General features: G+C 34.9%; 1 long non-coding RNA gene across 2 annotated transcripts; it reads left to right on the forward strand.

The window, feature by feature from the left end:
• Window positions 1-2718: 2718 nt before the first annotated feature.
• Window positions 2719-9882, forward strand: LOC135715236 (uncharacterized). Of its 2 annotated transcripts, none has more exons than XR_010519004.1 (3): window positions 2719-2799; window positions 5712-5885; window positions 5957-9882. It is a non-coding gene; the product is annotated as an uncharacterized LOC135715236 (long non-coding RNA). The 2 variants fall into 2 exon arrangements; XR_010519005.1 differs by having other exon boundaries at window positions 2722-2799; window positions 5694-5885.
• Window positions 9883-16270: the final 6388 nt, after the last annotated feature.

Consider the following 16270-nt stretch of genomic DNA (forward strand, 5'->3'; position numbering starts at 1 on the left):
GTAAGTAATCATGATTACCGATTTGTTTTACCGTGTGAAAAGTCGCTACACGCTATTTCAAAACTACCCAAATTTTGGTAGAATCCACCCATATTGGTCAAAACTGAACCTATAAAAATAGATAAACTATGTTGAGAGTGACAACTTTATAAATAGACAACATCGACATGAATCCGATCGATGTCGTTCATTTTGCAACTTTTCACTCCCTACATATTATAGCCATTCTTGGGTGAATTCAGTTTTGACCGACCTGGGAGGATTCTACCCAAATTTGAATAGTTTTTAAATATTGTGAGAGGCCAAAATTCTTTAAATTCCTTCAGAGGGGAAGTAAGGCCGTTGGTCCCGACCCATGTGATCGAAGGGCTGTCAGCTTGAGTGTTTTCGGATAACTGAGGTATTTTTGTGTTTTTGTATTTTTTTGTGTATTTTTCAAAGTTTGTATTAACAATTTGTGAATCAAAGCAAAACCAAAATTTTTCATGCGACACCTAGTTTTAAGATCCGCAATTACAAAAATGATGATGTACTGATAAAAAATTCATGCAATTTGACAGATATCAAAACGTCGTTACCATTTTCACCCATTGGCCATCTGTGAGTCAATCGTCACTTTGATTCTTCAATTAGGTTCTTTAGTTTTGAAACATTTATCGTTTATTTTTAAATCATCTGAAAGAGCTTCGTTTTCTAAGCATTACGATGTTTTTCGGACCCATAGACTTTCATCTCGATTTTTAAAATCAAGATTTAAAGCAAAACAATAACTTCACTAAACTATCAAATTAACAACTCGCTCTCATACAAAGTCCCAGTAAGGGGCACTAAGATTTTTGCTAACGTAATCGCACTTTTATAAAATAGTTCCAGTGTACCAAACTTGATGATGTTTAGGAATTCTGTTCCATTTTCAATGCAGTTTACGTTAAAGAACCCAATTCAGCTGATTTATGAACACAGCAAAAAAATAATTTTGATATCACATCAAAGTGGATGCACTACAATCATGTCGAAAATTTCATGTAATTTTTATGACCACATAAATAAACAAATGCAGTAAAAGCAGCGTAATGTCAGTTCATGCATTGTATTAATGATAACTTTGTCCTTTTTAGCAAGTAATATTACACCATATTTTCGACATGATTGTAGTGCATCCACTTTGACGTGATATCAAAATTATTTTTTTGCTGTGAAGATGATCGCTCCTTGGTGTTGATCATCATAATTCCTTCCTATTAATCAGCTACGGATGATAGAGATGAACTAGCCTAAGGCTAAAAATCTCTTAAATAAAGAATTAAAAAAAAAAAAAAAGCTACGGATGTGACAACGATGGTGAGTTCACCATGTATATCTTCATTATATTTCAGCAGACGCTTTGGACAGAAATTTCACCATTTATTTAAAAAAAAAAAAACAACATTTGCCAGCAACACCTATGGCTTGCCTTCCCACTAACATAATTCCTAAATTTTTGAGACATTTATGAGGGGTCGTAGAGTTCTCTGCATCTCTCTTAAGTAAATGTTGGACTAACATACCTTTCTTATCCCTACCAGTTGCAAGGACGTGGCCAGGACAGTCCTTAACTGTTGGAGGGGATATGTCTTTATCTGGGAGATAGTAATTATTTCCTACTTACTATCTGTCCAGTAATAAATAGATATCCGTCTTGCTCTTAATAGTTTCGAAATTCGTACCACCTACGATATTGTGCAACTTATTCGATGCTAATGCTAATGCTAATGCTAATGATCGCCCCTCGGTGTTGATGGGTGTGATATCTACATTAAAAAAGGCATCAATATGAAGAAAACGAAGCAATTATTTGATTTGTTGGCGGGGCCATTTTTGCCACTCCCTCTCTACGGCGCTGAGTTCTATTTTCGATAAGTTAAAGGTTTTGTTTATTAGTTTTCAATTAATGGTTACTGAGAAAGACAAACCTACCCAAGGCTGAAAGTCTCTTTAATAAGGAATATAAATAATAGTATAACTATTATGTCTAAATATATCAACATCACGAGGAGAACAGTTTGTTAAGTTAAGGATGTCCAGTCAATAATAATAATAATAATACAATAATAATAATATTATTATAATTATACCGTTCACCCCCTGTAATCTGAACGACACTTCATACATATAAACGGGGTTCATTTTTAATTTTCACTTCTTGTAACCCTATCACCATCAGAAATGCATGTTTCTCGTAGCCTTATTTACTGTTTTGTTTTGATTCTGCGTTCCGTTTAGTAAATATCACTATACTGTCCATATACTAAATTGCATTTGAGAATGACTGTGCAGATTAAAAATGGTCATATTACCGAGGGAAATAAAAATATAATAATAATAATAATAATAATAATAATAATAATAATACAATAATAATAATATAATAATATTAATTAATATAATACATTATCACCCATATCTCAGAAGTTTTTCCTGAAAATTGTTTGAAATTTTGGCAATCTATGCAACACTGGTTTTTATCGATAAATCCTGTAAATTCCATAAAAACTTGTTGACACTCATAAACGGTACACCGTTTCAAGTCACGGTACGATTTCAGCAAGTTCTATTGTTGTTAAATGCATTAAGTATACAATCTACGGTTTGAATCATTACTACGAAATATCTGGTCTCAAATATTTGAATTTCACCTGTTATGAATTTTGAAAGAATTTCAAACACATTTTGTAATGGTTATCATATTTTCTTTTTTCAGGTTCATAAACGCAAGGCGGAGAATTGTACAACCAATGATAGACCAATCGAACAGAGCAGGTATGTGGAAATAATCTAACTTTAGGACATCGAAACACACGCCACGCATAAACGTCGCTGTTTTTCGATGTCCATCTCACACGTAAATATTCAGTCATTTTGTATTATCAAACACATACTCACACATCTGTTACAAGGATAATTGTACGCATTGTTAACCCCCTTACAACAACGGCACCGGTGGTGTAGTGGTAAGCGTGACTACCTCTCACCCCAGCAGGCCTGGGTTCAATACCAGTCGGCGCCGCCGGGATGTTCTGAGGCATAACATCTCTGATCACGCCTTCCTTCGGATGGGAAGTAAAGCCGTTGGTCCCCGGTTCATGAGTTGATGGGTCGATGGGTAGGGTCCAGGTGTGGGAGCTGCCTTCCTGGCACGTCGGTAGCATTGGTGCTCAGCACGGAAAACAAGATCGACGGAAAAAACAAACCAAAGGAAAAAAAAAAACCCCTTACAATTCTCGTGCAGTTATTGCCGTATTGCGGTTAGATTTAAACTTAAGATTTAAATGGAAGGTAATAAGAAGGTTGGCAACTAAATCTAAATGGTAAAAAAATCTGTATTTTCATAGTTGAAGATGCTAATTTCAAATAACAGACTGTAGTGGTAATTTTTATACGATAGATGGAGTAGATGAAAGTATAGGGTTGATAGTTCCGTTAGAGTACGGCAGTGTGAAAATTGCATATAGATAGTAGAATAGCGAGCTAGGACAACTTTTAAGGAAGGTACACATCGGTTTTTTCATCTCTCTTTACCACACTCCCCCTTTGGAGAGGGATTCGCCATTATTGAGGTGTTTTATTGCCTTTAATTTCGATACACTCAAATTCATTACAACTTACAAAGTTGTTATCTAAAACTACTATGTGCGCAAATTTAGAAATAATCGTTTCAAATATGACCACGTCAGTTCGATAGGTGTTCGATTTCCATCGTGCCAAGATATGCACGTGAATGACCAGTTCGGGTAAATTGTATATTTATTATCTAAAACATTATTTTATGACAGTGACAGGGTGGAACGAACATCAATTTTAATTTCACGACCTGCCTCAACACGAAAACGGAAAGGAATGATTTGCAAAAATAACGTGTACGCAAGGACACGCCATCACCAGCACTGTAACCGATGATGGTTGGTGATGTACGTTCCACTTCCTGGTGCTATGGGCGGATGACGTAGCAGACAGACTTGTTTAGTGAATTGAAGATTTTCGCAGACGCGTTACCACGACAGTGATGCGGCACAAGGTCAATAAATAATAATGTACACTGTGTAAGGCTCCCCAAGAAGGGCGCGTCGGGACAGAATAACATAAATTCAACCCAAAAAATGTCTTAACAAAATAACTTAAGGTATCCAGCCATCTCCAGTGGCTTTTGATGGATGGAACATTAAAGTACGACGATATTTTCATGGCAGTTCGAGGCCATTACAAGAGAACAACATTAGATTGAGGATAATAGTCACCGATTCAGACTAAAAGAAAATATAAGGAAGGATGGGGATACTTGATTCGGAAGGAGACATGATCCACCCGGGTTATATACATCATGATGCATTTAACATTTTATGTATTCTGCACTATTCATTATTACTAATTGAAAAATAATACTTAATGCTAAAAAATAATGCATATGAATAATGGCTATTGATTGTTTAAACTTTTTAGCCTTTTTTTCGACAGGTATCAAACCATTTTGTTAAGGAATACTTGGACCGCTTTTCCTGCTGTGATCATTGAGCTGTGTCTTAGTAACGACTTTGAAGTGACAGGCAAAAATATTAAATTTACACAAAACTGGCTGAGAAATTCAAAAAAATCAAAAAGGGGGTACAAGTTTCTCCATCTTCCCCTATAACACAACAATGGGAGAGGGTTGAGTACAAAATTATGTGTTACCAAGGAAAGCGTTTTTTCTTTACGTTTCCTAAACTTTCACACCTGTTACAATATAACAGTTGCTACAGTATGTAACAGTCAGCTTTTATGTAACCCAACTTTCCTCTTCCGACACCCTCCGATCCTCCAACTTCCTGATCACATACTATTCCCAGTACATGGATCCCTTAGGTGGATGAAACTGCAACTAACAATAAACCAAAGCACCAATCCACCAAAGTCGTTCTAAAAGCACAGCATTTAAAACGATTTTTCCGGGCATCCTATTCAGCATGCACCTCCACAAACTGTTCTCATGCACACCGCCGTAGATAGTCTTATGCTACTAGAAAAGAACGATCATGCCAGGGGAATAGCAAAACCAGAGCAAAATAATATCAAATTTTACTATCAATATCTTGTTATGTTATGGGTAAGTTAACATGTTAATATCGTATTCTGCTATCAAAGCACAATTTACTATTGTTATGATATGTTGGTATCATGGATTCAACAGCTAATTTATCTGATAGCAAAATAAGCTATTAATATGTCATTAAATTGATTAATTTAAATATCTTATCAATAGCTTGGTGATATATTATAGCAAAATGTGATATTAATTTGCTATGATTTTGCTACACAACAACTGACATAGATTTTTTGAAATTATTTTTGATATTGTATCTCTTATATCAATCAAACTAATGGCATTTTTGATGATCTGTTTCCCAATTTTAATACTAAAACTTGCTATTGAATTTATATTCCCGTATATTCGGGTAGTAAAACGCCGCTATGTTAAGGATCGAGTAAACCTAGAGCAAAAAGCACGGCACGTTGTTTGAGTAATGTACAGGCCAAGTATTTTTTTTTATTTACTCTTCCAATATCAGTCTACCGCTGCACCCACAGCTTCTGTGACAGCAACATTGCATCACACGCGTACAAATCGTGAACTAACTTTGATAATACTTAACTGAATGTTTTCTTTCTTTTTTGATTAGTTTATTCTCCGATTTCAGTATACACCCACCCTGGACCATCGGCCGGTTATCCGGATGCGATGAGCTATATGATGGACGGCCAAGCGCAGATGATGCATCGACCACCGGGTGACCCAACCTTCCATCAAGGATACCACTATCCACCTGCGGAGTATTATCCTCACCATTTGTAATAAACGGCAACTATTTAAGGTATACAGTCCCATCCTTAATATCTTCATACAAGGTTTAGCTATAACTAATCCTGTTTTCATTCATTGCAGTGCCTAGTTTAGTTAATTGTGTAAAGAAAACAATCTCGCGCACATCACATACGATTGGTTGAGAGGAGAAATCCTAGAGACGACCGCTTCCCAGTGAACATACCTACTTACTCTATTTAAACAATGAAAAACAATGTGGCCATCTAGAGGAACCAAAAAGCAAGGCAACAGGCATGCAAAGAATGTTGAACGTTCAAACGTAGTCCAATATCATCATCTTCAAAGCAACACAAACAAGCAAACAAGTGAGCTGCATCGACATTGGAATCTGGTTGGCGACCAAATAAAAAGAATCGCATCCATCCCACACACCCACCACCTTCCCCTGACACATACCGAGCTTCATTCTACATACCTATGGTTGATTGCATTGGATTAGTCCAGTGACTATTTATTATGTGAGCCATCCCTCTGTATAATGCTATCGAAGCATTTGTTTTCTTCTCAAATTATTTTTTTTTATTTGTATAATTACAATATCAACCAAACACTTATCTTAGTACCCTACTGAATATTTATTTGTTATGTTTATGTAAATATTTTTTATAAGTAAATGCATATAAATATGTACATCGTATAACATGTCACAAAACGCGTAGAAAAATTATTTATAAAAAAACAGTAAATGCATACACAACAAACGGAAATATTGTAGGTTGAGCGCTACTTTGTAGGAGATTTAGGTTTTGATCTTGAACAAAGCTAACGCATCCCATCTTAAACCGATAACAGTACGATATAACAACACGTAGCTCACAGTCGACCAACCGTATAGTTTAAACTCATTTTTTCATTATTAGTCACAAATGAATGGATAAGTGCGTGTCAAAACAACAACCGAATTGTTATATTCATTCAAGCTATTGTAACTTTGTTGAGTGTAAACTAATCTTGATAAAAACAATGGGACTAATAAATAAGCCAATGATACTATTGTTTCCAAACTAATTTCAAATGAACTAAACCGGTGCGATGTTAGTCAGACGGTTAAACAATATTGTACACATGACCATCGATTTCAAACCATACTTGACAGTTGATTCATACATAAAAGATTTGGTGTGTGAAACTTTCCGATAAATTTGAAAGATACTGGACCTGGCTCATTTATGTCCGGGCCTTTGCTGTCGAGTGTTCAATACACATTTTCTAATCAGTTTTTTTTTATTATTATTATAGTCACTTTAACGCTCTTGAGTCATTCGTGACTTGTCCGAGGGTGAGATTTTAACTCGTGACTTTGGCGTTAGAGGTATGAATGCTAACCACTACGCCGGGGTCGCCCCTTTTTCTAATCAGTACCATCTGATTAGAATTTTCTAAATTTTTAGCTCGGTCTTAGGATTAGGATTAGTGCATTTAAAAAAATGTTTGAGTCTTAATGACAACGCACATTGCATTTATAAGTGACAAATTGCAGAAAGCAGTTAGACAATAGAGTTAGCTATAATGTTGTCGCAACGTGTCACTAACGGGTGAAATGTGCGTAGACCTTAACGACAGTAACGATACCAATTTGAATGTAAATTAGTATGGAAATAGTTAAGCCCTTGATCAAAAGTACACGTTACATTATGCTCATGCTCCGGATATGCTATTTGAATAATTGTATTTATGAATATTGTTTGCTGAAAACAGCAGGTTGATGCGATTTTTCTAACAATAACAAGATTAGTTTTGTCCATCAAGGAGAAACGGATACTTTGATGGCCACTAGATTTATCCTGGTTACCTTTGCTTTGTGAATACTATGTATGTCATCTAAAAATCTCGTGTTATTGTTCAAGGCACTCTTGAGAATACGTAGGGTAAATGTTGGCTTCGGCACCCATTGACTGTTTTCGGCAACCAAAATTTAAACGTTAATTTCACTATGTTTTCCCATCAACGCACTTCCCTGAATGTGTCCAAACGATTGTTTAGCCTTTCAGCTTCAATCTGATTATATTTGAACGATCGAGCAATCCAGTAATGCTACATTTTTCTTCAAATAAAGCATACGCACTACAAAATGGGGTTGATTTCGAGTTGCCGATAATAGAACAGCTGGTTAACACGCAGTTCTAATGGGAAGGTTGCCGAAGAAAAAGAGGCTGCCGACAATAGACACACTCACCTGAGAAGTTTGGAGCGTTGTAAAAACGCTTTCAAAACGTTTTGAAAAATTCTGTCGATTGGAATGGATAGAGAAGCAAGCAGCAGATGAATGTAAACAAACAGACACATCATATATGTGCGTGACGCTGAGAAAATGCTAGTAGAAATGCAGACGCTGCTTAGATTGACGAGAATACGTAAATTCCCCTATGTAATCTAATGCGATTTAACATAAACTTTGCTTTCTACGGAATTTCCATACATTCCCTTCCGTTCTTCAACATTCGTTTTAAAGCACTGACACTGTAGATTTATTACATGTTATAAACCTATCTTGCTAACAGTTTGCTTTTCGACAATAAATATAACACTGTAGTCTGAACGAGGCATAAATCTTCACAAAGTTGGTTGATTTTGAGACGGTATCCAGTAGAATGATCTAGAAAGGCAGCAGGAAGGGATTCTGGAAAATTTTCAAAGGTTAAACAATATAACACATTGGCTTGTATATTCGTCCTGAAAACAAATTGTCACAGAATAGTTAACATACAACAGGTATCGAACGCCTTGAACAACGGCTCTATTGTTCTTTGATGCGCGCTGTACTGTGTATGTGTAAGGGGACCCAGGAAGCCACCAATAAATTATAATAAAAAGCATTACCGACTGAAAAAGATAAAAAAAATTACTTCTCGTGCAAGTAAATAAAACAAATCATAGTTATTATAAGCAGTAAGCCTACTCTGTAATTGTTTACAATAGACTTGAGGGAAAAACACAAAATTCACTAATTGATTAGCATCGTAAGGATTGCTTTCCATTTCAAAAAGGACTTGGTCTGACGATGTAACAGTATATTTCACTGTTCATGCTAAAAGAACAAATGCTTTACAAAAAAATTCTAATGGAACTTGATATGTACCTACAGGGTCTTTGGAAATACAAAAACAAGCATAGATACCACGAATTGGTACTAGAGTTTCGTCGGAAACCATATCGTTTGTACGCTAAACAATACATCTGGAGCGTACCGTTTGTCATGATCCAATGCAATCGGTGGTATTGTTGTATTATAATTATTTCTAAAACAAAACAAAAGAGTACTAAAAGAAAACAGAACACAATCACTCATGCAATGTTGGAACGTAAACAAATGAACATGGTCCATAATCGTTAGAAATTGAAAAGTGTGATGTTATTTTCGTTTTATTTCAGTTGTTGAACGCTTTTTGACATTTTATTATTTTCTTTACTTCCCAAAGCTTCTTAGCCGAAACTACATTGGTGTTCACAAACTATCAAAGCAGAAACACAACAGACAAACAAACTTTCACGAATATGTGTGTATAGAATGTTGAAACAACAATGTGACATGCGTTAGCTCTGCACAATGCATATACATACAGAAACACATTATTAGTTAAGATATCACTTTTTAAATTAATTAGTTTTAAACACCTGTACCATTGCGCATATTATGAATTTATTTAGCAAAGAACCACTTCCTATAATTTTATTGATTTTTATTTTTGAAAAATCAATCTAAAGTGATGTACATTAAGTAGAGAGCAAAAGAAAATTTCTTTTAGATTTTTTTAATTGTACGTGTAAAATCAGTTAAATACAAATATTGAGCAAATTTTTGTTTTGCTACCGAGAAATAAAACAAAAATTCAATGAAATTGCTGTAAGGTCTCGTTATATTGAAAAATTAAATGTTAAGGGTAAACATTTACAACAAAATCACACTCATGCAAAAAAAAATAAGAACTGTAATAATTAGAACGATTGATGAATTAACGCAAATTATATCATTATTTCCAAACGTATGTTTTTCTTTGTTTTATTCAATTTCACTTCCTTTTTTCACATTGTTTTTTTTTTTTTTTTCTTAAGATTTAATCCTAATAAATTCTGGGCTTACTATATTTTGTTCAATATTGCTTACTCTTTGCAACGTAATAAACCTGCGCGATGAACATGTATGGCCATCATTCTGTGCTATTCTGAGCCTGGAAAGCTTTAATATTTAACGTTTAAAATTGTTCCACATTGTGCAATAAGTGTCCGGATTCCAATGCACAGTGGTCCAGAATAGTAATTTACCAAGAAAGATGTATTTAGAGCCTGAAACTGAAACATTAGAAAAAAAAAAGTGTCTTCTACAAACTTGTTTTAAACAATTGAGCCCTCATTTTGGTGTCAATCATACAAGCTTGTGGTTCTTATTATCATTGAAATAAAATAATAACTTTTTTAATTGTAAAAATGGGCATAGGGCAGCTAATTTCAAGCAACTTTGTTCAAGAAAATATTTTCGTATCGCTTGAATTGACCGATTTAAAGCATTTTTTCTCAATTGACTTACAGTCATCATAATACCGTATGATGCCTTAATTGCGTAAACAATTATGTAAGGTAGTATATTACATAAATAGGTATGAATTACTATGGAGAATTTAAAATTTCACTTAGAACGTTCTTACTTTGTTTCTAGTAATCCAAATACAGAAAAAAATAATAATATGTGGTTGCCATGACAACGAATAATAAGCTTGTTATTGTTGAGATAAAATTAGTGTTGTTGTCTGGCAAATATTTAACTATAATTCTCCTATTTCACAATTTTTCACATTTCTATCTTTCTTGAATTGCTGCTAAACAACAGGTTTCTTGATCATGGTCATAGCAACCTAATATTATTATTTTTAAGCATTTTGATAACTAAAACCAAAGTTAAAAGCGATATAAATGGAATATAAAATTCTTCCATAGTAATTCCCATACAAATATCAAACCATTTGTACGACCACACATCATTCTATACCATTTTTTGCACAGACTCATATTGGGGTTATGAAACAAACTGAAGTGTCCAATAAGAAATATTTCATTGTACGTCAAGACTACGTCTGTGATTTCTATATGGGGGTACACTTTGCGAAAACCGAAAATGGAACATGTAACAAAATTATGAAAGATTTTGAACGTTAATAACTCAGCTGCCCCTGGAAAAATTTCAATAATTTTATCACCAAACGATCAGATATATTTCTACACATCTGTTAAATTTAAGACTTTATCATTTTTTAAAGCGTCAAGCGCGTCATACTAAAGAGTATAAACAGAGATAACCCCGCTCAAATCCCTATTCTTACACAAAACACAAGCTCCTGCTGCAGTTAACAAATAAGATTTATTATATAAGACCACGTAGTCCTACGTCGCCATTGCGTACAATCCCATAGGGCTGTCCCTGATAGTTTTTTTCATATTGAAGCACCCTCTCTGCACATCTACGAAACCTTTTTTATCTAGTTCGTATATTGCGGATTTCACACCTGATTAGACTCCTGCGCTAAAAATAAGCACACAGTAATATTTTCGTACTGGTCCTAAAAGTTAAATATGGAGCTTCTTAATGCTTTCTCGAGCTTCAATTCAACAGTGTAGCTTGGAAGTAATGTTCTAAAGCTTCTACTGCTTTCAAACAAGTCAATTTTTAAATTTTCTGGCATGTGCGAAAATATTACTGTGCAATTATTTTTTGCACAGGAGTCTAATTTGGTGCAAAATGCGCAATATTTGGAAGGCTAAACATTATCATAAACGAATTATAACCCAAATGATTGAACTATTCCACAAATTGTTAGGATGATACCCCGAACACGTGGTTAAGCAAATTAACCATAATATTTTTATTAGGGCAATTGTGCTAGCTTTACAGAGCCGAAAATTAATAGTTCATTGTTCGCAGCAAAATTCACTTGATTCTATGTCTACACACTTAAAAATAACTAATTTTACACGTGACGGAATCCATCTTTGACATAAAAGAATAGCCGTAACCTAAACATGTCATGTAATATTAAGTGCTCCGAGACTGAAAAGTTCGTTGCTCGACGAAAAGTACGTTTGATTAAGCTGTATTTCACGTCTGTTATGACTCAAATGTATGTCAAAATTGACGCTCGTATATGTCACTCTCAGAGCGCCTAAATTTACATGAAATTTTCTAAGTGTGTAGTAAGAGTTGAGCCGAATAGTCGTGGCTTCGAAGTAAGAAGGATATACCTCGGAGTGGGGTTTCGTTGTCTCATCAGAGCGTTGTCGCCAGTATGAACCGTAGTGTGGTTCTTGATTCGTCTGGAGTTCTACTGACTACACACTTAGAAATAACTAATTTTACACGTGACGGAATCCATCTTTGACATAAAAGATGAGACGTAAACAAACATGTCATGTAAAATTAAATGCTCCGATACTGAAAAGTTCGTTGCTCGACGAAAAGTACGTTTGATTGAGCTATATTTCGCGTCTGTTATGACTCAAATTTATGTCACAATTGACGCTCGTATATGTCACTCTCAAAGCATCTAAATTTACATATTTTTTTCTAAGTGTGTATGGTGACCAGTGGGCAACGATGAGATTCATCGAAACAGGAGGATAAACAAAAACTAATAAAGAGAGACAAAAGATCTATCTATGGAGTTAACGTTGAGGTCTCCGAACATGGAGAGTTTTTCACGAATGGGCAATTTTGAAGATTTCTGAAATTTCTGTCTGTATGCAATTTTAGTAATTAATTAATTAAGTTTGCGGTGTATAAAAAATGGATTAACTACAAAGCGGTTAGGTTGGTTACCTTTTTTAACTGACAAAACCCCAAGGCTGTAAACAGCGTGTCGATGCATGTTGACATGGCTGGTTTTCGGCAATGCGACGATCAATCGTTATGATTCAGCCACCATTCGAAAGGTATGGCTATCTAGTTTCATTTGGAACAGGAAGAAGTCTGAATAAACCTGTGGTTGGTCATCAGAAACGGAAAAAAAACCCGGAAAATCCCGAGCAAAATACATTTCGATTCATGTTGACATGACTGTTTCTCGGCAATTTGGATACCAAATTTTAAAATTGAACCACTATTTGAAAGGTATATTCATATCTATTCTGCTACTTAGTGGGCAGAAAACGGTCATCTGGATTGTCCCGTGAATTAAACAACAATACTTAATGCCCGAATAGGTTTTTGTTGCAAATATTTTCGGATAGGGATTAATCACAATCAGTTGATGTCAGCAAATAAAATAAATAGATTTCTTAAGGTGCATTTTCAAAAAATGGAAATCCAAATTGTTTACAAATAAATTCTGATTGCAGAAGCTGCTGTCATATAACGTTAAATGGCAGAAGGAATGCAATGATGATTTTTTAATGTAATCTTAAATGATGAGTTGAAAAAAATGGGTTTGAAATATTGTAAATGCAACAAAGTAAATTGCACCTTAACATTCTGTATCAGTTCCACATTGAGTTTGAAAATCAAGCTTCTTCTGCATTACTTTGTTTTTGCTGCTGTGGTATCGGCTTCAGAGAACGCTTGGAGGGAATATTCAAGTTCATTCAATATTCAAGAGTTTGATCGAAGACACCATATCAGAAGACTGGCAACATTACTAGAATCTAAGCGATAGATACACTAGAAGTGCGTTTGAGTGAAGTTGGAAGCAACGCATACCAAAATATGAAAATACACAAACTGAGGATGAAATATTTGCTATGGTATTGAACGATTGTGTCTTATAGCAGTAGTATAGTAACCGGGAGAGTTACCAGTCTTCTTTATATGTCTTGTTTATATTGTTGATCCAATGGATGCAGTGGTATTTGCAGATATTAAAGGAATAGCATAAATCTATGTAGAATACATATTCAAAATGTTTTTATGTTACTTCATACGCGAAGTTTGCGATTTTCAGAGCTGGTTGGAAATGCTATCTAACATGAAGCTTTAGTGTGATAATTTATTAGCTAGAGAATGGTCTTTAGAAGAGGGTAGGTAGATAGTTCCGTTAGAGTACGGCAGTATGACATAGACATACTTCAAATCTCCGCGTACATGGTACGGGTTTGGCAAAAGGTATGCGTTTGACTTTGTACTGTCCTATGAATGGCCCTTCGCTCATTTTCAACTTCTATTCAATTTTCATACTGCCGTACTCTAACGGAACTATCTACCTACCCTCTTCTAAAGACCATTCTCTAGCTAATAAATTATCACACTAAAGTTTCATGTTAGATAGCATTTCCAACCAACTCTAGAATACATATATACATTCACAGTTGATCGGTCAACCCAACGTCAACTTTTGTGTTATGGATTGATGCTTTAATACTATTTAATTTTCATGACTATCCTTGTATAGAAGATCTGTTAAATATTCAACTGGAATCAAATTAAATCGATCGGATTTCAGCCAGCATTTGACAGATCTTCTATACAGAGCTGGTCATAAAAGTAAATGCTTCTTGAACCATACCCTCGTAAGTATTTTTTCTTAGCCACTGCTTACATGACTTAATACGATAAAGTATATTAAATATAATACAAGATTTGGTAGATGACTAGGCTTAACGGGATCTCACTTAAACGATAAATTTCAGCGGAGAAAATTAAGTTCAGCAGAATCTAAAGCAATCTTTGAATAGATCTCAAATTTCTCGTGAAATTCGGGAATCCCGGGAAATGAAAATTATGTTCCCGAGAATCTGGAATCCTGGGAAATCGTTCCCGGGAATGTAAACACTATCTGTGAACCACTTATTTAAGGTGATTCCTTGTAGAACCCACAAATGGCCTCCACGTAGGCTATACATCGGCTCGAATTTTCAATTACACAAATCTCGGAAATCGGTGCCCAATTTCACCTGAAATTGCTACTTCATGTATGCTGCAGTGCAGCACACGTGATGTAACAATTTGAATGTTACACGTGCCGTAGAAGCTGATATTTGTGCACTTTAAGTTTCGAAGTGGTTCCGAGAATAAGGATGTCACAGCGATTCATCTTAAGAACATCAATCACTTTAATTGCTAGGCTGTAAAATTTAAATAAAAAAACAAAATTTTAAGCATTTAACCATCTAACACTCTACACCAGATTTCATAACTTCAGCTTTCCTCACAATTTTTTATCAGGCGGGGGAAGGGGGCTTTTGAGAAAATTAACAATTTAACTATTCAACATGATTTTACAGTGATTTTTCTCTCAGTGTATATTTTTTTCCGATAGACCATATCTACAATTTCTTCTCTCACATCATTTTGATGAAATATATGCCGCAGATACACTTGTATGACAAACTATGAACGAGCGCATTGTTTGTATAATACATTATGAGCAAATCCATGGTCACACTTGTATAGTTTTTGTATAGTTCAAGCGTAGCTATTCAAATCGACGTATCTGATTTTGTAAACAATCACTTCATTCGACGATTTGTGTCAACTGCTAGCTCACTCACAGAAACTACCAACACCAAATAGTAGGAGATTCCCCTACCTGATGATGGTGTTTGTTTGCGTAGGTGCGTTAGCAGTTAAGAAAAATCTTCGATTGATGTGATTGTTTATAAAAGCAGATACGTCAAATAGTGAATAGTTACGCTTGAGTTGTTGTACAGTGCTCATAATTATTATACAAATAATGCTCATGCTCATAGTTTATCATCCAAGTTTATCCGCGGCAATGCTGTTTTCAAGTTATGATTGTTTGAAAAAAATAAACCCCGTTTTTAAACATAAACCATTCTAAAAAATTAATGCAGAAAAAAACGACAACTTTGTAATAAAAAATGTCATCTTGGGCAGCAAACAACAGTAAAATTTTAAAGGGTCGGGACAAGTGGTTTTAATTTTGCCGTTTTGAACTAGACAGATATACTTATATGAAATGAAAAGTTTTTTGACGTGTAATATCGTGTTATTTTACATTTTCTGATATTCACAAGTTACGTAATGCAAAAAATACTCTCCCCTTCCTTCTGTAACTAAGCATAACACTTTTAGCAATAACCCCCTCCCTCAGATGCAAAGCATTAAAATTAAATGTTGCTCAATCTAGAGAAGGTACATCCATCCGGGAAATTTAAGATTCTATTACAGAGTTGCATGAAATGTACGCGGAATTTACAATGTTACATTAACAGATTCTGCAATGTGGTCGTTTTCACAAACTTTGTTTTCCCAAATGCATTGCGTCTAGAAAATCATCCCATGAAGGTTTTATACAAAACTATGCTTAATGCACACAAGGAAAAAATGAGTTAGTTAGTCTTCATCGATGTGATTCCTAATCGTCTATTCGTTGTTCCCTAGTTTGAAGATATTAAGACTAGGGTTCTGATGCATGGTCATTATCGGTGTCATTC

This window comes from Ochlerotatus camptorhynchus, unplaced genomic scaffold (assembly GCF_037179485.1).
Source record: "Ochlerotatus camptorhynchus isolate MF236.1 unplaced genomic scaffold, CSIRO-AGI_Acam_v1.1 ptg000836l, whole genome shotgun sequence".
In the NCBI taxonomy this organism is placed as follows: Eukaryota; Metazoa; Arthropoda; class Insecta; order Diptera; family Culicidae; genus Ochlerotatus; species Ochlerotatus camptorhynchus.